The 26,793-nt window shown below is 35.2% G+C and overlaps 1 protein-coding gene across 1 annotated transcript in view; it reads right to left on the bottom strand.

The window, feature by feature from the left end:
- The window catches only part of LOC309825984 (rab GTPase-activating protein 1-like), a 655,950-nt gene that overhangs the window by 425,684 nt on the left and 203,473 nt on the right, over positions 1–26,793 (bottom strand). The window lies entirely within an intron of this gene.

Genomic DNA, 26,793 nt, shown 5'->3' with positions numbered 1-26,793 from the left:
TCTTCATCAGCCTCAGTGCAGCAGTAACACACCTCAGCTTTGGGAGGGGGGAGGAAGGGGGATAAGCTAGAAAGGAGGTGAAAAAAAGGTCACCGATTAGCTTCCTCCGGTGCTTTCATACAACTTTTTGCAGACACAAGGCACTTCTAGAGAAAATGGACTTTTCAATAATACCTTGCACTATGAAAAATTAAATCTGTAAAAGAAAAAAAAGCAATTGCCAAAGGAAGAAAAGCTCTTGTGGGCCGTTTGTTCTCCTCAGAAAGGTAGTTTCTTAGGGATCAACTCGAAAGAGTGAGAAAAAAACCTTAAATAGGCTCAGGCTTCCTGTTTCATCTGTCAGGAGAAATGGATTCATATTGTAGAATTTAAATAATTAAGATCTCAGATTTGGTTGGAAAGCTAAGAAAAAGTTCATTGTGGCAAAGTGTGTCTTTGGCTCAGTTCAGGGTTTGATGCTGGTGGGTCAACTTTATGATCCATTTCTCTCTCTTTTCTCTCAAAAGCTAAGAACCCCCTTCTCCAACAAGATTAATTCTAAAAGACTCATCTCTACTGGGGCACAAAGGAGCAGAACAGCAGTAATGGACTCCAGATTGCCCTGTAACTCTCATAAGAGAAAAAAAGCATACTTCCAGTAGAGAAGATAATACACAATGGGTCAATACTGACAAAATATGAAAAACTTCTGAAGTTTTAATTCTGCATGCATTTTTTGTAAGCATTCAGATGAAAAGAGTTTTAGTCCATTACAGTTCCTGGTGCTACCACCAGCATCGTAATTTATACTCCTTCCTTTTCAAAAGGAAAATAAAATCATTTTTGCTATTAGTTTCAGCATCAATAACTGAAAACAACCTTCATTATCTGATACACCACCTTCCTTATAATGGAGCATGATCATAAAATATACAGCTCAAAGTTATTTCTCACCTTTGCAACCACACCTATATCTCACAAATATGTGTAAATATATATGAAATTTAGACAACAGAAACTTTCCTATATGCTCTGAGCTTCTGACTAGAAATGCTGCCATTATTTATTACTTAGGTATTTCTAGTAGGCTTTCTAATCTATATTGCTATATCTTTTCTGTTTTCATTAAATGATTAACACATTAAATCATTACTTCAACTAAACCTTTTCAAAGTGGAAAATTACCTTGTTTGTTATATTTGCAGTTATATAGCAGCCATATGTTAAGAAAATGCCTCTTCTAGTTCTGTGTTCTATTTTGAGCAAGTGCTCAATTAATGCAGGGGCCATTAGATAGGTTATAAGATGTTCTTGTTTTAAAATACTTCTAAAGCATCAAGATGAGTTTAAATCCTAGAGTTTGAAATACTGAAAGACTGGCAGGATAGAATCCATCCAAAATGCTTCCAAGGTCATTCTGATATGAGGTTAACATTTGTCAAAAGTCTTTTTTAAAGTACAGGCATTTCAGAGAGTCTCTTGTCAGTCTTTGCTGTCATACCTTTTGTAGAAAGAACATGCGTTAGAAATAGAAACATTTCCTTCAGGAACAATGCAGGAGCTTAACAGAAAGCATTCTTCTTAAAGTTATTTTCTTGTGCACCACCAAGGCATTCAGGGAAGTCCTTCTTCTTTTATAATAATAGCCACAGGATATTCCTCCTTGCACATTCCTAGTTTCACTTATCACAAAATAGTTCTTGTTACAGGAATAAAACAATGCTTCTCACCTACATTCACTCTTATCAGCTGCTAGGCTGGGCTGCTTGATTCAGAAGTCCGATTTACTGTGATGCAGTTACCGAGATGCTGTCGGTGTATTCCTCACAGTCTCTCAGTATCACTGCCTCCACCTGAACCGAAGCCCTGCTCCTCCTCCTCATCCTGAGCTGATGCAGAAGAACTCACCATCAGAAAGGTGACTCGGTCCTCCTGCCCCAATCAACAGCACAGCCAATGGCTACTGCAGCTGAAACTGTCACTAGGTAACAGTTGCCAGGCACATGCAGGCTTATAGACTTACTCAGCAAGCTCCGATCAAGATTGACAAAAGAACACAGTGGAACTGACCGATCCTTATAACATATTAATGACATGTATGAATTTCTAGAGGTATTTTCCTTATAGCATGTGTAAAGATTATTTCCTATGAGCAGGACAGAAAAAAAAAAAAAACCCTGAGATACACCTTTAAACCCTGTAGAGAAACTACCACAAGGTACTATGACACTAAAAAGTCAGCAGTAATCTAATGCTCATTGGCAGAAAAAACCTATTAATTATTAAAAATCGTCTAAGTCTTCATGAACTCAAGTGATAGAGCTACTATTTTTACTCTTTAAAATATATTTTGATTAATAGAAGTTATTTTGTAATCTCTCCAATCCCTGCCACACCCACACTAAATTGCTGAATCTGATGTATTTAACTGTACAAACAAAGCATTGGAACTAACACCTCTATACTAAAATCTATTTGCTGGAATATTTACGATCAAATATGACCTCAGAAGAGAAGACATTAGAAATAAATGAATGAATGCTTAATAGAAAAAGAGTCAAAGAACTTTGTCATACAGTGCTTGAGCTACTCATACCCAAGTCAGAAGAAAGTAATTAAGCTCATTTATATAATGGAGGTTAAAAATATTTCCACTTGGGGCTTCCCTGGTGGCGCAGTGGTTGGGAGTCCGCCTGCCGATGCAGGGGACACGGGTTCGTGCCCCGGTCCGGGAAGATCCCACATGCCGCGTAGCGGCTGGGTCCGTGAGCCATGGCCGCTAAGCCTGCGCGTCCGGAGCCTGTGCTCCGCAACGGGAGAGGCCACAACAGTGAGAGGCCCGCGTACGGCAAAAAAAAAAAGAAAAAAGAAAAGAAAAAAATTTCCATTTATTTTGACTTACTATAGACAAACATTCACTATTTTAAAAATATTTCTTATGGGGTCAGCAATTTTCTTAAAGTAACTTAGAATTACCTTACACATTATTTCAGAATTGAATCAGGAAATTTGAGATGAAAATGGATAATCAACACTTAGAGCATATTCTATGTGCCAAGCATTATGCTATATGCTTTACATTTTTGTCTCAATAAAAATATTAAATCTCTATGAAGTAGATACCCATCATTATCATTTTCCAAAGGAAGAAAGTGGGTACCTAGAGAAGGTAAGTATAACTTGCCCACTATTACAGAGCCATGAAACTAGGAATGAAACAGATCAAAATTGTCATTCTTGGGCTTCCCTGGTGGCTCAGTGGTTGAGAGTCTGCCTGCCGATTTAGGGGACACAGGTTTGTGCCCCAGTCCGGGAGGATCCCACATGCCACGGAGCGGCTGGGCCCATAAGCCATGGCCGCTGAGCCTATGCGTCCGGAGCCTGTGCTCCGCAATGGGAGAGGCCACAACAGTGAGAGGCCTGCGTACCGCAAAAAAAAAAAAAAAAAAAAAAAAAAATTGTCATTCTTAACACCATTTTGATGAACTCCTCCTTCATTCCCTCTTTTTTCCACTAGAGCAGCTAGTCAGGAAATGTCTAAGAAGAATTATTTTGGATTTCAAAAAATGATTTCTAAATAATAATAAATAATAGATCTATTCTTTCCTCCATGCTGAACTGCCTTTCAGGAAGATCATATTACTGTTAAAATCTTCAGGGGGTTAGGTGGAATAAAGAATGGAAGCATATTGCTCATTACCAGAAAAGTGTATGAAATAAGTTAGAATAACAATCTTAGAATGAGTACCATATTGAGATTTGAAAGTAAATATTTAAATTTAATATAAAAAGGCTAGAAAGTCCTATTTTACAGGGAAGCATTTTGACTTTTAGGGTTACATAAAAGCATGGAAATCAAACAAGATCCTATTTAACTAAAACTCTCTTTCACAATAATAATAAATATTCAAAATAAAAATTACAGGTGATAAATATTCATGAATGTAGACAGTTAAATACGAAGCTTTACTATAAAACCGTTGAAAAATAAAATGCTATTAATTAAAGCTACCTCATCACCAAAATAAAAAAAGAAATCCTTCTAAAAGTATAGACTGTGCATTATTTTTCAAGTTTTGAATCATAATATTTTTTAAATCAGAGAAATGGCAAAAAATATCATTTAGGGAAATTCAAATACTAGATTACTTTTTTTTTAAATTAATTTAATTTATTTATTTATTTTTGGCTACATTGGGTCTTTGTTGCTGCACGTGGGCTTTCTCTAGTTGCGGCAAGCGGGGGCTACTTGTCCTTGCGGTGTGCAGGCTTCTCATTGTTGTGGCTTCTCTTGTTGTGGAGCATGGGCTCTAGGCGTGCGGGCTTCAGTAGTTGTGGCACGCAGGCTCAGTAGTTGTGGCTCAAGACTCTAGAGTGCAGGCTCAGTAGTCGTGGCGCACAGGCTTAGTTGCTCCACGGCATGTGGGATCTTCCCGGACCAGGGCTCGAACCCGTGTCCCCTGTGTTGGCAGGCAGATTCTTAACCACGGCGCCACCAGGGAAGTCCCTAGATCACTTTAGTTTGACACATTTATTTCCAACAAATAATCACTGATAGGGATTTGAGTCTAAGAATACCGTAAATAATCCCTAGTTGTACATGCTGCCACAGGTATATGATAGTATGAGAGGGAGAGTTTAAGAAGCAACAGCTTTGACCCACCAAGCTTCCTTCTTTTCTTCTACCAACTTCAAAAAGAACAGTTTCAGGAGTTCAAACAAGATAATTTTCTTCTTTTCTGAGACTGACATTTTTTACTAGCCCCTCACTTTTCTTCCTTTCCATCCTTTTTTCTGATCTGATTATAATAGAAACTAATTTATAATGTGAAGCTCTAATAACAAGAGCATTAATATCATATTTACACAGCTCATTACATAAAGCACTCTTTGTTTTTATATTATGCATAATTCTCTTCATTTTAGGGGTCATTAGGTGTTTTATTTTTGTCATTCTTATTAGTCATTATCAACCACCCCCCTTCTCCTTTCAACTGTTGAACACTAGATGTGAAATATCTAAGAGGAACCATTATTTGGAATTACTTCAGAATTACTTCTAAGAGCTAAAACTGTATAACTTCTTGAGATAATACATCACAGATGTTTAATTTTTCATTTATACCTTAAACATGTTTTATATGTCCTTTTATATGTATCAATATTTCATTATTAGTCATCTAAGCAACTCAAGCAACTGCTCAATAGGATCTAAATAGCAAAGCAAGAGAGGATCATTAGCCACCGACGGTAAATAAGATAAACAGTAGGCAATGATTATCAAGGAGAAATGAGCAACCAACATTGTAAAAAACAAATATAGGGTAAAGTAAAAGGTTTTCTAAAGGTACAAAAAGATGTATGGATTCAGAATTTATTTCTTCAACTATTCCTCCCATCTGTTAACTTTTCTCCACCTCCACTACCCTAAACAAACTAGCACCATCTTGTGTGTGAACCACTATAGTGGCTTCCAATCTGGTCTTCCTGAGTGGTCTGTGGCCTCTCTTCAATCCATTACGTGCAAAACAGGCAGAATAACCTTTCCCAAATGCAAATGAGATGATATCACTCCCATTTAAAATACTTCAGTGGTTTTACACTGCCCTTAGGATAAAATACTAACAGGTCCTATAAAATGTGGTCTCCATATATCTATTCAATCTAACTTCTCTTCTACATTATTTAGGATTAGCTAAACTGGCTCTACCTCCCTCCACTCCACCCTTCCCCCCCACACACACACACATATCTGCTATGCTCCTTACTGCCTCAGGGTATTTGAACCTGCTGCTTAATATGTCATCACATTTCTTTTAGTTAATTCAGATACAATCTTCAGGCTTCAGTTCAAATACCACTTCCTCAGAGGAACCGTCCTTGAATTCCCAGATTAGACCAGATTCCACACATACCGCAGTTTATAGTATATTTTCGTTCAGTTTTGTCTTCCTCACTGGATTGCAAGCTCCATGAGGGGAAGAACATCTGTTTTGTTCCTCATTATATTTCCAGTGCCTACACTACAGTGTTGGGCAAAGAATAGGAGTTGAACAAATAAGTGTTTAGTATAATGTTAATATAAAAGCATACCAAATAGCTTGACGAGTCTATAAAAAGACAGAAAAACACTAATAACCAGTTTTGTGAAGGTCAAATATGCAAAGTTCCTTGCAATCCCTTGTATGACATACAAGATTCACAAGAAAGCTATAAAATACATGACCAGATTGCAGGGGGAAAATAATTAGCCTCCTAATATATTCAAAGTAAGCACAATATTATGCATCTATACCTCTACCTAAACCCAATTCAATATGAATATGTGACTACTGATTTGAAAAATCATATCTAGCAAGAGATAATGATTACTTACCTATCATTTTAAGAATGTCAAATGCTGCAAAATGCAGTGTCAATGTATTTTAAATGTACTATCAAATGTAGTTTTAAAGCAACTTGGTCTAAGTGCTAAGGAAAAAATAAACTCTCTAAAGTGGGACATGTTAGAATCCACTATTTCATGACCCCTCAAGAGCAGAAAACAAGTTTGTAAGTTAACTTAATTTTATTATGAGGCAAGTTATTAACAATTAAAAATATTTAACAAATGTTAAGTTTATGGCACTACAGAAGAAAACTTCCTCAGCCTAACAAAGATACGATATGGGAAAGCCTACAGCTAACATGATATTTAATGGTGAAAGAGTAAATGCTTTCCCTTTAAAACTGGAAACAAGGCAAAGACGTCTGCTCGCACCACTTCTATGCACAATGTTCTGGAGGTCCCAACCAGTATAATAAGCAATATAAAAAAATAGTTAAGCAATACAAGAAAAGGATGACATGATTGTATACATAAGAAATACGCCCGCCCCGAAATCCCATTAGAACTAATGAGTAAATTTTGTCATAATACAAGGTCAGTATATAAAAATCACTGCATTTCTATATACTTGCAACAAACAATAGTAAATGAAAATTTTAAACAATAAACTATTTACAACAGCCTCAAAACACAGAAAATATGAATAAATTTAATAAAAGACATGTAAGACCTCTATCCTAAAAACTATAAAATGTCATTGAGAAAAATTAAAAGGTCCTAATGGAGAGATATGTCATCTTTATGGATTAGAAGACTCAATATTGTTACGAATATTTGTTTTCCTCAAATTGATCTACAGATTTATTGCTATTCCAATTAAAATCCAAGTAGGCTTTTGGTAGAACTAAGAAGTTGATTCTAAAATTTACATATAAACACAAAGGACCTACGATAGCTAAAACAATCTTGGGAAAAGATTAGAAAAAAGTTGGAGGACTGGTACAACCTGATTTCAAGACTTACTATAAAGCCACAATAATCAAGATTGGCATAAGGACAGGCAAACAGATGACTTAAAAGAATAGAGAGTCCAAAAATAAACCCATAATTGCCAATTGAATTTCAACAGACTCTAAAACAAGTCAAGGTGAAAAGGAAATTTTTTCAGTAAAGGGCACTAGAAAATTTTGAATATCTGGAGGAAGATAAACTTAGACCCCTTTCTCATACCATACACAAAAAATTATTTGAAATGATCACAGATCTAAACATAAAAAATAAGTTATACTTAAAATTAAAATTCTGCTTTTCAGAAGATGTCATTAAGAAAATCAGTAAGCAAGTCAAAAGACTGAGAGAAAATACTAGTAAAACATATATCCTACAAAGAACTTGTATCCAAAATACATAACTGACTCCTACAATTTGTTAATAAAAATACAAATAAGTCAATCAAAATGGAAAAATACAGACATAGACACTTCACAAAGGAAGATATACAGATGGTCATTCAAGAAAATGAAAAAGTGCTCAGCATCAATAGTCATCAAGAAAAGACCAAGTAAAATCACAATGAGATACCACTATATACCCATTTGAGTGGATACAATTAAGCCACTGATAAACACTAAATGTTGCTAAGGATGTAGAACAACTGAAACTCTCATAAATTGCTAGTGGTAATGTAAAATGGCCCAATTTGGAAATTTTTGAAATAGTTTGGGAGTTGCTTATAACATTAAACAAATCTGCCCTATGACCCATCAATCCCATCCAATAGAAACAGAAACATATATCCGTAAAAGACTTGTATAAAAATGTACATAGCAGCTTTATTTTTAATAGCCCAAACCTAGAAACAACCCATACATCCATCAACAGGGGAATGGATGAACGGGAATGTGATATGGCCATACAATGAAGTTCTGGAACAGGCAAAACTAATTTTTGATGAAAGAAATCAGAACATACTTGCTTCAGGGGTGTGTGTGTGTGTGTCTGTGTGTGCGTGTGTGTTTACTGGTAAGAGGTATAAGGAAACTTTCAGGGACGATGGAAAGATTTTCTATCTTAATAGCTGTGGGTTATATGCATGCATATGTGTTGAACTCACCAAAATGTTCACACTTAAGATCTGTGCATTTCACCCATATGTAAGTGATAGCTGAAGAGAATGATAAAGATGATTGCATTTGCTTTTTTCAAGTGTCCCCATTTCAGTGCAACACCATCAAATTAGAGACCTAAATTACTCGAGTGCATTTTAAGGCATTGCCAGGAAATCATAAATATTGATGTTGAGAAAGAAAAATATCAGAATCCTCAGAAGCAAAGTCCCACCAAGAATAAGGGCTACTGAAATGTCTAAAAGAACAGATACTGCTGGACAGAATAAGTACATTTAGCCCGTGTCTACTTTCACAGTCTCTCAATCATTATACCTGACTCATGGCTCACTGTTTGTACTCACAGACACAACAGCCCAGATGCAAGTGAGACACTGAGTGAGAAAAGACTTCTTATTAAATGCCAGTTATACAATACTCTGAGACTGCCTTAGCTAGCTGGGGCCTAAGACAACTGTCTGAGAAAGCAAAACCTTTGAGAGAATCCACTATCTTTAGTCAATCACAAAGGAAAATGGACAAAGAAAATACTTATTTATGGGGATGTTTAACTCTTAGTGGGGGAAACCCTCAAATACAAAATATATACTTAAAATCAAATTAATTGGTCAAAAATAGTATGCAGAACAATAAAATAAAACCATGCACTGTATGATCTTTCCTTCCATTTTCCCCAAGTTATGTTATTACCTTTAATAAACATTTATTTAGTTTGAAGACTAGGAAAGACTGTGACTTAGAGAAGAAAATGTAGGCTTTAGAATGAGCCAGATTTGGGTTGGCACTGGCTGTAGCACTTATTAACTGTGAGGCCTTGGGTACATCATTCTCTCCACATGTCTCAGTTTCCATCTGTAAAACTGAGATAATAATACTTAACTTCTAAAGTTGGTTATGAAAATTAGTAATTAAAAATAAACCAGAAAAAGCATATAGCAGTTGTTCACTCAAAGCTCACTGATAATGAAGTTAAACATATTCTTTACTATCAACAGGTTTTTTGTTTGGTCATTTCTCCTTAAGAAACCACACCCACAGTAACCTGTTGAGATTAGGAAATTTAAAACAATACTTTCACTTTTCTCTTGAGTTGCCAACTCCCTCAACATTCCTTTTAAAAAGTACATTCTTAAAAGAAACACACTGGGTTTCCCTGGTGGCTCAGTGGTTGAGAGTTTGCCTGCCAATGCAGGGGACACGGGTTCGTGCCCCGGTCTGGGAAGATCCCACGTGCCGCGGAGCGGCTGGGCCCGTGAGCCATGGCCGCTGAGCCTGCGCGTCCGGAGCCTGTGCTCCGCAATGCGAGAGGCCACAACAGTGAGAAGCCCACATAAGAAACACATTATCTGAACCTGACTACACACCTTAGGAAATTTATGTGATTAGCAACACAGTAATATAAGAATTACCAAACCTTGGGCCATAAAAATCTCAGTTACATGGATCCTGCAATTCCCAGATAATTGAAGGTTTCTCTTTTATAATTTTTTAAATTTTGTTTTACTTTATACAATTTTACATTTAAATCTTTATAAGATGTATCATCCACTCCTCTCCTTCTTAAATTGAGAATTCTGAACATAATTTAATGTTTGCCTGGTAGGCTGGGATCATCACCGTTAATGTCAGTTAGAATACTATCTTATAACACAATCATACCTTGGATTCAATATATATGTCTATTGAATCAAGAGAGACTTTAATTTCTACAAGTAACTAGGTACCTAGATAAGAATATATAGCTCCCTATATTTCCTGACTCTATTTGCATAGAAAAGAATACATAGCTCCCTATATTTTTGACTCTATATAAATATAGCAGTACTCTTCGTTCCTCTTCTAATTTGCTATCTTTAATTTTCTAGAGGATTAAAAATCAGAAACTAAGCTTATAAGAATTTTTTATCCAAGAGTAAACAGAAGTACTTCTCTATGAGTAAAGTGTCATAGCTCAGGTCTGAACTGTCAGTTATTTCTAGGTAGGTGAGGTGGTAACTATTTTAGTAAGGCAACAGACATAATAAATACACCTAAAAATAACACAGGAAAAAAGGAAATTCCAAGCTTTCTTACATCTTTCATGTAAGAGCTATCAATCATTCATGTTCTTTTCTTACTTTATGCAACAGCAAATCTGGAAATTAAATTGTTTAAGAAGATTTTTATATCAATGAAATCCCATCAAGTATTAATATTATCTCACAGAATGGGTTCAATACAGTTACCTCCCTTTAATTTTTGTACAATAAAAAAAATAGAGGGAAAAGTTAAACCTTAAAACTTTTCCTGGCAAAGTCTGTTAAAATTATATGAAAACAGAACAGCACAAGTACATTTTAAATAATGGGTTCACATTATAGGAGAGAAATGTTGATTCAAATTCATTTTTAATTGAAAGAGATTTTTCCCTTATAAAAGAAAATTGCTATTTTTTTAAGATATCTTATTGTTATGGCAACTGAAGTGCTAAAAATAATAAATATCAAAGTTGTTATAGCAACTGGAATTTTAAAAAGCCATGAAGTGTAAAATAATCAAACCTTTACTTGGCTTGAAATGCAACATCTATGACTCAGTTTTCGAAAGAAAATTTGAAGTACTCATGCTCTTGTCTTTATAAGTTGTCTCTGCAGTCCAAATTAAAAAACAATAAATGCATGTTGAATTAAACTCAACTATTCAGAGTTGGCACAAAATCTGGATTTTCTGATACTCTAAATTGCTTCTTACCTCCAGTCTTCACTACTCTGACCTAGAAAACACTAAAAGTGGGAAAAAAATTTATTCACTGCCAAAGTGCTTTGCCCAGATGCATACAATTAGAGTTCAATTATTTAAAACTTTATTGAAGTCCTACTGCATGCTAGGTATTGTGCAAGGTTCTGGGACTTTTTTTTCACAGAGTTCACAGTCTAGTAGAGAAGAACTAAAACAGGTCACTGGGGCTTCCCTGGTGGCGCAGTGGTTGAGAGTCCGCCTGCCGATGCAGGGGACACGGGTTCGTGCCCGGGTCCGAGAGGATCCCACGTGCCACGGAGCAGCTGGGCCCGTGAGCCGTGGCCGCTGGGCCTGCGCGTCTGGAGCCTGTGCTCGCAGCGGGGGAGGCCACAGCAGTGAGAGGCCCGCGTACCGCAAACAAACAAACAAACAAAAAAAACAGGTCACCATCACTGAAATGTAAAGTGCAATGAAGGAATATAATGAGATTATCAAGGGAAAATTCATAAAGGTCCTTCCTATAAGCAGTGGTAAGATCTTTGAAGGATTTAAACCATGGAGTAGCATAAATTTGTTGTTTTCTCAGAGATGCCCATATTAAGAAATTAAAACTTCAGATACACGTGCTTTACATTAGAAAATCAAGATAAGTCTTAACTTTCACAGTTTCATTTGCTCCTTTCTAATAACTAGCGACCAAGATTCAGGTAACAAATGTAGTAACATATGGTGCTAACATAACACATCTCTCCAGCATTTATGGACTGAAGAGAACTGGCCGGGAATAGACTCCATGATACCCCTGTTTTATTTGTATCCATCTGCTTTTCAGCATTTGCCCGCTAAAACCATCGGCTTATTTTTAAACTAGCAGTGATTTATCTTGTGAGCTAGTGATGACGACTTGAGAAGTTCAGACTGGACTCAGTGGGAAAGAGAGCCATTATTTGCCTTAGACCTAGAAAGGGAGAGTTGGTGTACCTGTTGGTTAGTAAAGCCTCCTGTTACATATAATATATATAGTCTGATAACTCTATAGAAAGAGAATGATTACAAAAGCACAAACTCTTCCCTTACCTACCTTACCCAGGAAAGAAAATGACTACTGATGACCACTACTGTTTTGATCCTGAGGCCAATAAAATTCTATTGCTTTTAATTAAAAATAAATGTTATGATCATTTACATGAATGATCTGTAATATCTTGTTTTACTCTTAATCCATGCTTATTAGCATTTTTCAATTTTTATTTCCACAACAATCTAAAAGTATTACTAGAAGTAGATTCTGATAATCTGACTGCTATCTCATAATTAAGTATTGTTATGCTAACAATGAGATAAATCAACCTCTGGTCTTTTTCTTTTTTCATATATATATATATATGTATGTTTATCATATGCTATTTGAATAATATCAAAACCTTGAAGTCTTTTTTCTTTTTTTTAAAAAACAACATACATTATTATTTTTTTCAGCTACGTTGGGTCTTCATTGCTGCGTGCAAGGTTTCTCTAGCTGCAGAGAGCAGGGTCTACTCTCGTCATGGTGCACGTGCTTCGCATTGTGGTGGCTTCTCTTGTTGCAGAGCATGGGCTCTAGGCGTGCAGGCTTCAGTAGTTGTGGCACTCAGGCTCAGTAGTTGTGGCTTGCGGGCCCTAGAGTGCAGACTCGGTAGTTATGGCGCACTGGGCTTAGTTGCTCTGCGGCTTGTGGGATCTTTCTGGACCAGGGATCAAACCTGTGTCCCCTGCATTGGCAGGCGGATTCTTAACCACTGCGCCACCAGGGAAGTCCCAAAACCTTGGAGTCTTAATACTCCGTTTTTCAGCAGTCTTGAAAGGGAGAAGACATGTATTTGTCATAGAAAAGTTTTGGAAAATTTTAGGAAACCACTTATCCAACATCCCTAGTATGTCTTTATACTTGTAAATTTAATAGTCCTGTTTAAATGTTTTACATATGCAAGTATTACCAAATTTTTGTACCAAAAGATGGCTGCAGAACTGTGAAGGATTCTAGTTACAGTAATAGGTTAGAATGACATTTTCTTTAATAACTCCTTTTATAAATGTACCACCCAAGCTGAATGTCATTATGGGACTATTTATAATTTAGACCTTTCTGTCAAGATGATTTTATGCCCTGACATGACACTGAGTAGGCTGGAAACAGCTGTATGCCCCAAAGGGAAATGAAATTATTGGTGTTATTCAAGAGCAAAGGTATTAAATACGAAAAATTTCTTAAAGAACTTCATGAGAATGATGGTGGCCAATAGACTGTAACATACAGTAAAATTATGCCTTTTGAGCAATAACAATTGCAATAATAAGTGTTCTTCCCTCTAAGTAGATGAAAGTTAATTATAAATATAACTCTAATCCTTTGAGCTTCCTAATAAACTAGATGTATGGCACTACTACAATTAAGGTTTTTGCACACAAAATGGGTGTTAGAAAAGTTTTGGAAATTTTCAGATAAACCATTTACCCAATATCCATGGAATGTCTTTACATTTATCAATTTTAACACTGCATAAAATGAGTTTAACCAAAATGAACAGCATCAAGAGAAAAATGTCAATTACTAGGTAACTTGAGGATTAATTGTATTTATGGAAAACATTGGTCTAAACCCCACCATTAATATAAGACAATAGACAGGACAATCAGACTAAGGTGTTTGTTTCTGTTTTGTTTTATTTACTTTTTTAATCTATTAAAATTTAAAATATTAAGTTATATCTAATTTGCTCCTTATATTTGGGGGGCTTTACACAAGAATTCAAGTTTGTGGAGAATTCTGAATACAATAGTTAAAACTGCTATTCATGTCTTAGCCAAACACTACTGGAAATGAGAGAAGAAAGCTCTGGTTCACTTATTCATTGCATGATATGGAGAAAGTCCCTTGACTTCTCCGAGTCCCAAATGCCTCACCTCATTTATAAAATGAGATGCTTAACATATGAAGCATGCACTAGATCCTTTTTTAGAGTTCTTGAGAGCCCTGAAATTTTTGCATCCAAAACAGTGCCTATTAAGAACATAATAAATGTGAGCTCAAACACAAAGACTGTAGACATGAAAGTTACAGAAAACTACTAATAAAGAATAACATACTACAGTATCTGTTGGTTTTACAGGTCTAATCCTATTTACAGCAAATGCCATAACAAATTCCAGTGAAAAAACTCAGCATGACAAAAAGATTCCCAATGCTGTGGCTGATGACCTAAACATCTCAAATAATATTATGCATGTAACAGTGTTCCTTACCAACTGAAACAGAAAAAAAGAAAAAGGGGAAAAAAAGCTAGAAAGTCCGCTATTATTTGCTTACACTGACCAACAAGGATGATCTAATCATTCTGTTCTAAATGTTAAATCATAATCCTATTGTTGGCTTATTTTAATTCCACAAAAGCTTGCATTCCATTGTATATTATAATTTTATAACAATAATAATTCCAATAAAGTGTAAATCATGGGCATAAATGGAACATAAAGGTGTCCCATAACTGATGCTATATACAGGTCAATAAAATGCAATAAAGGTTGTAATGTATTCCTCTTTTTATTTCATATTATCAATAAGACACTTCAAAAAGAATGTGATTTCAAGGAGATTACTGTATTGAATGTGGTTTAAATTACTCAGCACCTTTTCCCAGCAATTTTGATTTAAAATACAGTTATTATTTGTTTATTTAAAATATGGCTGCATACACGTGACTAAGATGTCTTACATTAAAGTCTGAAAAATATATGATAAAACATTTCTAAAAGTCAATAAAATATGTATTTTACCACTATCAAAAAGCATTTAATAACTAAAGAAATACAGAAATGACATGTACTTGAGGAAATAAATGAAGGTTAAATCTGCAGTTTACTAATTTAAAATGCCAAGTTGAGAACGGAAAAGTAGCAGAAGTTAAACTAGGAGCCAGTATCTCTACCTACCCTAAGGGCATGAAGTCTGAGAGTAAGACACATAAAGGTTATTACATTCACACCATAAGCACATCTTGTTCTAGGCCAATACTATTGAACACAGCAATTTTACAATCTTTCTTTGGTAGTGGGTCAGAAAGAAAAAAGATATATCCTAGGGCTTCCCTGGTGGCGCAGTGGTTGAGAGTCCGCCTGCCGATGCAAGGGACACGAGTTCGTGCCCCGGTCCGGGAAGATCCCACATGCTGCGGAGCGGCTGGGCCCATGAGCCATGGCCGCTGAGCCTGCACGTCCGGAGCCTGTGCTCCGCAACGGGAGAGGCCACAACAGTTAGAGGCCTGCGTACTGCAAAAAAAAAAACAAAACAACAACAAAAAAGATATATCCTATATTGTAGGTAGGCCATAAAAACGTAAACACACATTTTTCTTCATTCATCATTCAGTAAACTTCTTGAAAGAGTACTATATACCATGCTTTCTTTTTGAAATCCTTTGGTTTTGGTCAAATAATCTTTTCTTATAAACTGAAGTGACTTTTCCTTTAGGAACAAGGATGCTTACTTCTCAGATCATTTGCCTTTGGCCTACATGTCCCAAAATAATTTTTTTCCTGTTTCTGAAAAGAGAGAAAGTCGAGTTCTAAACAGATGTCATATATAAGTCAAAAGTAAAATGAACACTTAGTCTGCCTTCTGTACTTAAATTACCTACAGAAGTTGTTCCAAAATTAGATTTGAGGGCTTGGCAGAATATAGAATATAGCTTTCACAGAAATGTACTTTATACTAAGAAGGGAAAGAGGGAGGAAAGAAAGGAAGGAGGGAGGAGGGAAAAGAGGAAAGAAAGGCGCAAACAAAAAAGAAATGTTCAAAAGACTTCCAAAAAAGGAATTTTAGAAAAATTATTAAACATAAATATTTATAATGCATTTTCATCCCAAAGCATATTACTTAGCATTTAAATAGCCCCTCTGGCCCAGAAGTCTTTTAAATTTTTTTATTAATTGACTCAAAATTCAAAGTACAGGTATAAAGCATTTTGGAAATACTATGCGGTTCATTTTGAGATAAAGAAAAAGCAGTTTTACTCAGAGTACATTTTCCAGAAGAGAATGAAGAAAAGTCCAAAAGACATCAGGAGACAGTGCTAAAATATTTATCTGTATTCATTACCTGTCAATTCAATAAAGTGTTAAGTGCTTCCCACAATGTCAGGTGCAGTCTAAAGATACTATGGAAAAATGTTGGTGAGATAAGGGTATATTCTATACTGGCATAGTTACCTATAAGCAAAAGAAGATAGTGTGGTATAGAAGAATGGACCCAGAACTTAGTGTTGGAGATGCAGGCTATAGCTTCAGATGTTATAATTATCACTATGTACTACATATTCCATACAAATAAGTTCTTGTATCTTTGATTTCTCATCTGAAAATAGGGTAATACACCGATTGTTTTGTGTAACCATCTTATCTTAGATGGTTACTTGGAATATTAATTGACAAAATATTTATAAAACATTTTGAGAAAAATACAAAGTATGTTAAAAATGTCATTATTTTTACTAATAATACTTAAAGGAAAATATTTTAAAGCAGATTTAAGTTAAAGAAGAATGGACCTGACCAACATAAGACTATTTCATATAACTTCCACTGGGCCTCTATTTCCACATCAATAAAGGGGGTAGAATTATTACTGGCCTAACTCAGTACTATATGAGGCTTTCATAAGGATAAAACTAGAAACTAGATATAAAAAATCTTATAAACTATGAAGGGCTATTTCTATGAATTTAACGTTTAGGTTCCAACAAAATTCATATCTTGAAATTTGAATTTTAAAATATTAGGAAATGGGATCTTTCAGAAGTGATTATAAATACAGTCCAAGAAAGCATGCCCCTTCCACCATGAGAGGACAAAGCAAGAAGGTACTGTCTATGAACCAGGAAGTGGGCCTTCATCAGACACTGAATCTGCCAAAGCCATGATCTTGGAATTCCTAGCCTCCAAAACTGTGAGAAGTAAATTTCTGTTGTTTGTAAGCCACCTACTTTATGCTATTTTGTTGTAATAGCCCAAATGGACTAAGACAGCTATGAAATAAATACTATGAATTTAAGTTTCTATTCCTAAAACTTTTTTTGGAAGTTGTTCAAATGTTAAAAAAAAAATTACTTAAATCTTGATGATCCTTACTAATCAGGCACAGGAAGCCTAGACACAAGGCGATTCTTACCCAATAGGCAGAGAAGAGATTCTCCTTTGTTACATTTACAAGTCTCCAAACTGAAAGATACCACAGAAAGCTCTTTTTTCCTTATGAAAAGTAATCTAAAGCATGTGCTCTTAAACCAGACATCTCTACTGTTTATTATAACTTTGCGTGAGTTATATAAAACCTTTGTGCTTCAATAGCAACCTCATAGGGTAAGATTAAATGAGTTAATGCATTCAATAGTAAATACTCAAAATTATTAACTATCATTATTATATATCATTAATATTTATGTTTAAATATAATTTAATACTATAATTATAAAAATTATAAAATTTCTACCTTCTTAGCACCATATGCTAATAAGCCTCAGAAGAATCACTCTTGCTTCCCTTCAAAAGTACTAAAGCTTGATACATACAGGAGCTATACTTCTGGTATGACAGGGTAAGCCTTAACAGCCCAAGTATAAGCTCTAGACTAAATACAAAAAAACAACTCCCTGAGGACTCTAGAGAGAGAAAAAGAGCAGTCATACTTTGGAGAGGTAGTCAAAACTTGGAGAAAGGAAATAGCTGAGATAAGTTCACATTTTTGCAGCTTTGGCCTGAGGGGAGGTCACATTGACAGTGTGACATAGCGTGGCTGAAGTTCCAAAAGAAAGCCCGCTACTGTATCTTTTTTTTTTTTTTTTTTTTTTTTTTTTGCGGTACGCGGGCCTCTCACTGTCGTGGCCTCTCCCGTTGCGGAGCACAGGCTCCAGACGCGCAGCCTCAGCGGCCATGGCTCACGGCCCCAGCCGCTCCGCGGCATGTGGGATCTTCCCGGACCAGAGCACAAACTCGTGTCCCTGCATCGGCAGACGGACTCTCAACCACTGCGCCCCCAGGGAAGCCCTACTGTATCTTTTTTGACTGAGGAACCAAGGACAATACCCAGGGTAATTACAACTGCCACACTGAGGAGGGAAATAATGGGGCAACAGAGCTAGAAAATAAGAACTCTAAATTCTGTGTATAATATCTGCCCAAGTCTCTGGTAACCCCCAAATCAAGCACACACATGACAGACTACAAACTGGTAGGCTCAAGATAAATGGACTGAACTGAGAAATTGGGCTGCTGACCACCACAGGCAAGACAAGAGTTTATAGTTTAAGTAAAACAAAATTAAACACCTGCTAAAACAAAAAATCAATACTCTCATAACATTCACACTTTCCAGAAGAGAATGCCAAAATTATCTGACAAACAAATACCAGGAAACTGTAACCCATTTGCAAAGGAAAAGGCAATCAAAAGAAGCCAACTTTAAGATGATCCAAAAGTTGAAATTATCAGACAAGGACTTTTAAGAAGCTATTGTACATGTATAAATAATGCAAAATAAGTAAATGGCTTCACTTCCTGAATGTTTTTATTCATAGAAACTGTTGCCTATATGAAATAGTTATTTTGTTTATATCACAAGGTGATACTGGGCCGCATTCATGCATGAGATTTTGTGAATAAATTCTATTACCTCATAAAAAAATAAAAATAACATTTTAAAATGTATTCTGTGAATAAGCATGGGCTGTACATGGAGCTATCAGCAAAGTAGCCCCAGCATTAGTTAAAAATATGTTCAGAAAATTAAATTATTTTTAAAAAGTCAAAAACATTCCTATGTAACAATTATACCCTGATTAAATATGTTATTATGCTTTCTTCTCTTCACTCCAGTGTCATCATCACCTCATTTTTAGTCTGTTTTATTAAACATATCTTTGCAAGGGAAAAAAAGAGGCTATTATAACTATGCTCAGTGATGGAAAGAAAATTATAGTTGCAATGACTAAAAAGAGAAGAAATTTCAATAGAGAAACTGAAATATAAAAAAGATCCAAATGAAAATTCTAGAATATAGACATGCAATGAAAATTTACTAGATGGACTAAGAATTGAGATAAAAGGTAAGTAAACTTGAAGAAAAATCAACACAAGTTATCCTATCTAAAGAAGAAAAAAAAACAACCGACAAAAATAAAGAACTCCAGGGATGTGAGGGCACAATACCAATACTCAGAATTCCAGTTGTAGAGGAAAGAATTGGGGTGTAAGAGATATTTAAAAAAATAATGCTCCCAATTTTTCCTAATCTGGTGAAAGACGTAAATTTATAGATTTACGGCTCCAAGCAGGATTAACAATGAAGAAAACCATGCCTAGGCATATCATAGTCAAATTGTTGAAAACTAAAGTGAAAGAGAAAATCTTGAAAGCAGCCAAAGAAAGACAACGTATTACATACTGGAGATATGAAGGATGATTATATGAATGATGCAGGACCAGCTATATAATTTGTGAGTGTCAGTGCAAAATGAATATACGGAGCCCATTGTTCAAAACTATTAAGAATTTCAAGACAGCAACTGCAGAAACTGTAACCAATCACAGATCCTTTCTAAGTATGGGACTCTACGCACCCGCACAGGTCACATGCCCATGAAATCGACTCTGAAATGATCACTTACTTTCATCAGGAATTATGGAAGCCAAAGGCAGTAAACAACATCCTTAAAATGCTGAAAGAAAAAACTGTCAACCCAATAGTCTACATCCAGGGAAAATACCCTTTAAGAATAAAGGCAAAATAAAGACATTTTCAGATAATAGAAAACTATGTTGTTACCAACAGACCTGCACCATAAGAAATGCTAAAGAAAGGCTCAAGGATAATGACAGCAGAGAGAAAAGATGGATCTTCAGGAATGAATGAAGAACACTGAAAATAGTAATAAATATCTGGATTTTGTTCTTTATCCTAAATGCATCAATGAAAGCTTTTTAAAAAGCATTTTCTGGCCATAATATGGAAAACAGGCTGTAGGGAAGGGGGTGGGTATGAAAAAATGCAATTGGGAAGACCATTGCGAAAGTTACTGTTGTCATCTTGGAAAAAGATGTACCTAGGGCTCTAGCAATAGCAAAGATGGAGAAAGCCCATGTTTGAATCCTAACTATGCTCTTTCCAAATATACTGGGCTACACTTCGACAGGAAAAAAAGTACAAAGTATTTTCTCAGTTTGAGATACTGGCAAAAGATAAAGCTTAGCTTAAGCTTCATTCTGTTCTGGAAGGGTCCCAGAAATATGTTCACATTATTATGTGCTTTGGTAAAATTTGCAAAGAAAAAAAAGATTATTTTCCTTAAAAAGCTTCCCCTGCCCCCCGCAAAAATTATATATGCTTCAGGCCCAAAATCTGAATCCACATTGGCTACTCAGACAAAACTAAGTAGCATAAAAGGGAGAGATGAAAGGTATATTAGAAATGAAAATTAAAAGCTAGCTTATAAATCCTCTTGGGTATTTAGCATAATACCAAACATGTCTTGAATGACGAGTATCATTTAAAAAGCACTCCCACAAATTAAATTACTAACATTCAACCTAATGGTCTCTAAATCAATAATCTAGATTAATACGTAGTATGTTCAAGATTCATACAATTATATCTATGTCAGTGATCAAATATGTCATGAAGAATATCTAAACTCATTTTCTTCCTGGGAGTGATTTCTAAAAGGTAATATAAATAAAGAGGCTTTGGGGGTTAATGCATTTTATATGCGTCACTTCAATTCCACAGCAAAGGCAGTGGCCGAGTTTCCCCAGAGGGCTGTTTGTCACAGTATTTTTCTGGCTACATATGCACCCATTTCCAAAAAGAAAAAAAAGCCCTCCAATAACCTTAAACTCTGTGTTAAGCTACTATCTCCAAGACAGAACATTTCAAATTAATGTGGTTGGCTCTTTCAAAGGACTCTTCCCCAGTATAACCCAACAGAAGGAATGGGAAACAGGACTTATCTTCCTGGGAAGTAAAATGTATTAAGGTTTTAAATGTGATGGGTCGAGTAGTACAGGAATGCAGATTAATGGAAGTAAAATTTAATTCTTGTTCTTTAGGCTCAAGCGGAAAACCTAAAAGGCTCCACACATTTTGAGAATTAAAGAAGAAGCCTGAATCAAAAATGAAAGTAGGGGCTTCCCTGGTGGCACAGTGGTTGAGATTCTGCCTGCTAGTGCAGGGGACACGGGTTCGAGCCCTGGTCTGGGAAGATACCACATGCCGCGGAGCAACTAGCCCCGTGAGCCACAACTACTGAGCCTGCGCGTCTGGAGCCTGTGCTCCGCAACAAGAGAGGCCACTATTAGTGAGATGCCCGCACACTGCGATGAAGAGTGGCCCCCTCTCGCCACAACTAGAGAAAGCCCTCACACAGAAACGAAGACCCAACACAGCCATAAATAAATAAATAAAAGTAGACAGCCAAAACCCAGGAGAGAAAAATTGTTCAGAAGAATCTACTTCTCTGATTCTCTGACTTTCATTCCTTCTTTTGCATCAAATAAAAGCCAAATATCACATGATTTGTTTGTTACATAAAGCATAAATTAACGAAAAAACCTTAAACCTTATAAGGCAACTATATTTAATCCATTTTATATTTATTTACATAGTATTCTTTTTGATAAGGAACTACTGTATAACTATTTTACTTTTTAAACTATATTGTCTCATCTGTCCATCTGTAAACTCTCTATTAATGAAGGCTATCCATGATTATAAAAAAAATTTAACTATTTTACAGTGAATAGTAAACTATGTTACGACTTTTTAGCATTTTTATCTTTCTTAACTAAAATAAGCCAGGAGTAATTACACCCATTCACTGAGCTAATAATCATTCAAAAAATACTTCAGAAACATTTTAGAGTTTAAGGTCTAGGACCCAGACCTTTGCTACTCAAAGTGTGGTTCATGAACTAGTAGTAGCATTGGCATCACCTGATGGGTTGTTAGAAATGAGAATCGCAATCCCCATCCCAGACCTATTGAATCAGAATCTGCGTTTTAACAAGATCCACAGTATTCTGAATGCCCATTAAATGTAGAGGTCTGTCCTAGATAATGTTTCTGGCAAGAAAAAAAAAAGGCGACAGTGAACTTAGAACTGAATGCAAACAAACCAAAAACAGATTCTCAAGAACTGACTCAGTGTTTAATGATTAAATCAAAACTTGCAGAGGGATATGGAATCAGCATCTTAGACTGTATTCTAAGTTTATACTCTACATAGGATCAAAGTGACGTAATGCTGGCATTTAGTATTACTGACATATTTTCATGGGACTAAACACTCTTTAAAGACTCTTTGGAGTGCCCCTGAAGCATTATACGATTCTTAAATAACCTTTAAAATTACCGCGATAAGACACGGGTTTCTCTTGTTTTTCAAGGATGCTTCACTGCTGCAGGCATTGTTAAAGAACATCTCTATCTCCAGAATAAAAAGACATAGTCATGATTTAACTGTAACCATTCTCTCAAAGTATTAATATGTCACCAGAGGACCCTATATTCAAGAATTGTCAGTGACTTAAGACACCAACGAATTTGGTACAAACTGGACAGAATTTAATACCAAGAGAATCTTTCTTATATGGTAATAAAATCATTCTATGCAGAGCTCCACAAACAATATAAGTGGAAATAATTATCTACTACCTTGCTAAATCTGAATATGACCTGTTACCTAAGAAAATTAAGTGACTTGAGTGCCTAATTTGGAACAGTTCAGCATCATTTTGGGGTAAGGCACAGTTTTCATCCACTGCCATGTGTACACCTTGGAGGGGAGGTATCAACATTGGTAAGCAACCCAGATAACAAACAAAACAAGTTCTACACATGTGCTGTCATGCCTCAGCATTCAAAAGGCCAGCTCTAGAAAGCCAGCAAGTTGCTTCTTAGTGTTTAGTCTCAGGAGGTAGTATTTATTAATGAAAAGTTTAATAAGCCTGCAGTTTTATCACAATATAAAGAAGAAATATTCTCTATGACCGTATGCTCCAAGCAATGTTCAATGAAAAACATTAAAAAGAGAGTTAGAAACCACAGATAAATTAAGTCCAGTTTTTATTTCTACTTCTGACACACATTTGACCTTGGGCTGAATATTTAAACCTTTAGACTTCTGCATTAACTTGCAATACTATTACTTGAAATCAATCTATTCCATAGATAAGTCACAAAGATTAATAAATGTTTCTAAATCATTTCTTAAAATTAATGTATTTAATAAACATATGAGAATACTTCAAATAAGGTGAACATTTGAGTAACTGAGTTATTCAAATTAACACAAATCCATACACCTAAAGTTCAAAGAAAACACGAAACAAAAATAAGACCAGATATAAAACCTGAATAAAAGCTATGGCTCCTGGCTTTAATACTGTTCTTGTTCAAGACACTGTCTTGCTCCCATCAGACCCATCACATATAATATAGGTTAGTGGAATTTGGGGGTTAATAACTTTTCTTCCTTTGTTTAAACAAACTACAAGTCCAATAGAAATTCATCTACCTTTAAAAAGCAATTGCTCCTTCTCTCATAAGAGACTATGTTTGCCCTGGCTAAGCATGCCATGAGGTTTGTAAATATTAGATTGTGTTGTACCAGCAATCATTTGTACAAGATTGACCACCTTGAACTACAACTGATTTGAAATAATGGCACAGAATAAATTGATCCCCAAAAGGCCACAATTCAAATCAGCTTCATATGCTCTGACTCTACCATGTGCCAACGGTTGGGAATGGGAGGGTGGTAAGGATACACAGAAGGGTAAGTTACAATTCCCGCCCTTGCTGAGGGTAGCTTTCCAGCTGTTACCTCCCTAATTTTTCCAACTACCTGCCCATTTTAGAAATTAATAAACCTCTGTGTATTAGGACAAATATCAAAAGATTGGAAGAAAAATTAACAAAAGCAACACCAGGAAAAATTATAAAGTTTTTATTAGTAGTTCATAATCAATTACCATTTGGTAAATTAAGAAATATCTGATATGCTGGATATAATAATCATCACACAAAAATAAATAGGCCTGGGAAACAAGACATATAATACATACATAAAGCACACAACCTTGTGAAGTAACTTCTCTTATACAGTAATTCTCTAAGATGACTTCAGGTAAGCCAAATAGACTGTTAAGCTAACAGAAATGCCATTGTGATTTAAACAGGTAAATTCACTAATCGTTGTTAGATATTTATGTTTATTTTGATCTTGTATGCCATATATATGTTTGTTTGTATTTATATGTATCTACATACAAACCCAAATGTTACCTACTAATATTCTTTCTATATAGCACGGCTTGTTCCAGGATTTAAAAAACATGATAAGATTACAAGTTAAAAAGCCTTGCAGATCAACCAAAATATTCTAACTCCAGTATTATTGCTATTATGTAAATTTACATCTGAAAACAAGTCCATTAAATATCAAAGTTTATTACTACAAAATAATCTAGAAATTAGAAATCCCTAAATTACCCCTTTCACCTAGGACATAAGCAGTTAAAGAATGTTGCTAGAAGCGAGAGAGCAAGTAGCTAAGTCTACAGTTTCTTTCTGTAAAATAGCCTGAGAAGGCAGCTGATGAGCAGTTTCCTTTTTAATTAGAGTCATTTCCTGATTAATTAGTCTCAGAACACTTAATGCAAGACTACACTGTGCCACTGGGACGAACAACAATTCTCCTCGTGGTACAACCAGGTATCACCTTTTCTCTAGGATCAAGCTCAATCTAATTTCTGTTCCAAGGGGAAAGGATCTTTTCTCAGAAAGAGTGAGCTGGAAAACTATAGCTCAACGTGGAGAGGTATGTCATCAGCCCCAACAGGAAAAAAGAACATGTAGATTATCTAGGGGAATTCCTTTACATCCTTAATTTAAGATTCTGGTATAGTTTTTTTTTTTTCTGGTATAGTTTTATTTATTTAGAAAATTTTGATTTTAAATAGTATGTAATAAAGATCAATTTCCCTTTTGACTGCATGATCAACCCTATAGGACTGAATGAGACAAATTTTGTAAACATACCCAAATTATCTTTGCATATACCTGAGCTTTGCAAAGATGTAAAGATCTGAGGTCCCTAGAAAGTAAAGTAAGAGAGCCTCAGAGACTTTGATTAAATAATCTGTATGAAAAGACAGAACCTTACTTAGAGTACCTAAGCACCAACTAGACAGATGGGTAGAAAAATTAAGATAAGCATTCAATTAAAAATTACCATTATACTTTTTCAAACAAGAACTGAAGGTTTAAAGAGTTTAATGGAATTGCTCCTTTTCACATCGTCTTTGCAGGTATCAAGGTAAAAGCTTCATGATGCCGTCTTCAAAAAATTAGTCATCTATTAAAAGATTAAGTAGCTTTTATAAACATGTCAGAGATCATCCTCTTAAAGGGTAGAAGTGATTGAATTATTCTGACAGTAATAACAAGTAAAGCTCTCTCTTGTAGAAGAAAGTGTGCATACCTGTAATATTCCAATCCAGATATTAAAAAGTTTTGAGCAACTTTTACCTAGTCTATTCATCCTTCATTAGGAATAAAAATGTTTGTATATAAAAAAATTAAAGTCTATTGTGTGCTTAATAGAAGTATAACTGATAAAATAAATTGTGACACTGGAAAAAGTAAAGATTTAATACAGAGAAAAAAAGGAATCAAATGAGAATCATAATAAGGTGTTATGGTATAACTATTCTTTTAAAATTGCAACATGTTTAATTAATTACAATACTTAGCTTGAAACACTCTATGGAATGAATATATTAATTCCAAAATTAATGGAATTTTTTGGAACCAAAAGCCAGTTTATAAAATAAAGCTTTAAAGTCTGAAAAAATTTTGCAGCATCAATAGTATCCCCAACATGGTATTTTTACCTAGTATCTTTTGAAGAAGCTCAAGAAATTTCACAAAGAAACTGAATTTTTCTAAGGCCTACAATAACCTTAAATTTATTCATTGATTCTTTTGGTTTTTTCCATTTGTTTATTCTTTTTCTATTTGATGGAAAAAGGAAGTAGGAACTAGGATGAGTTTGCAATAGGAGACATTCTCCATGTCATATTTTGGGGTCTTTGTGTGTGTATATTAACAATTACATATTAACTCCATAAGCTCGAAAGAAGTAATTATTTATCTTATAACAAAAAAGAATAAATTAAAAAGACAACTTTTCAAGGACTAGTCTTGTGTCTGGTCTCTAAGAGCACTCATTAAATGTGATGCAAAAAGTGAGACTTCAATTAATCATCTCTGGTCTATAACTTGAAATGGTCTATTAAAAAAAACATGCATAAATTCTAATCAAATTCTTCACGACAATGCCATAGCCATTAACCCCTAGCTTTTCTATTCCAATCATGGAGCACTGACCTATAGAATTTAATTCATACAGTCATTCAACAAATATTTATTAAGGACTAATGCCAGGCTCTGGGGATACAAAGTACAACAAAATGACAGTTTCTCTACTCTACGATGACACAGTCTACTGTCTTGTTAGTTTAAAAATCAACAAAAAGCCATGTGAGTAAAAAGCA

Source organism: Grampus griseus, assembly GCF_964374135.1.
Source record: "Grampus griseus genome assembly, chromosome: 1".
Taxonomy (NCBI): domain Eukaryota; kingdom Metazoa; phylum Chordata; class Mammalia; order Artiodactyla; family Delphinidae; genus Grampus; species Grampus griseus.
The sequence above is the reverse complement of the archived record's forward strand: the minus strand, read 5'-3'. Positions and strand labels throughout refer to the sequence as shown.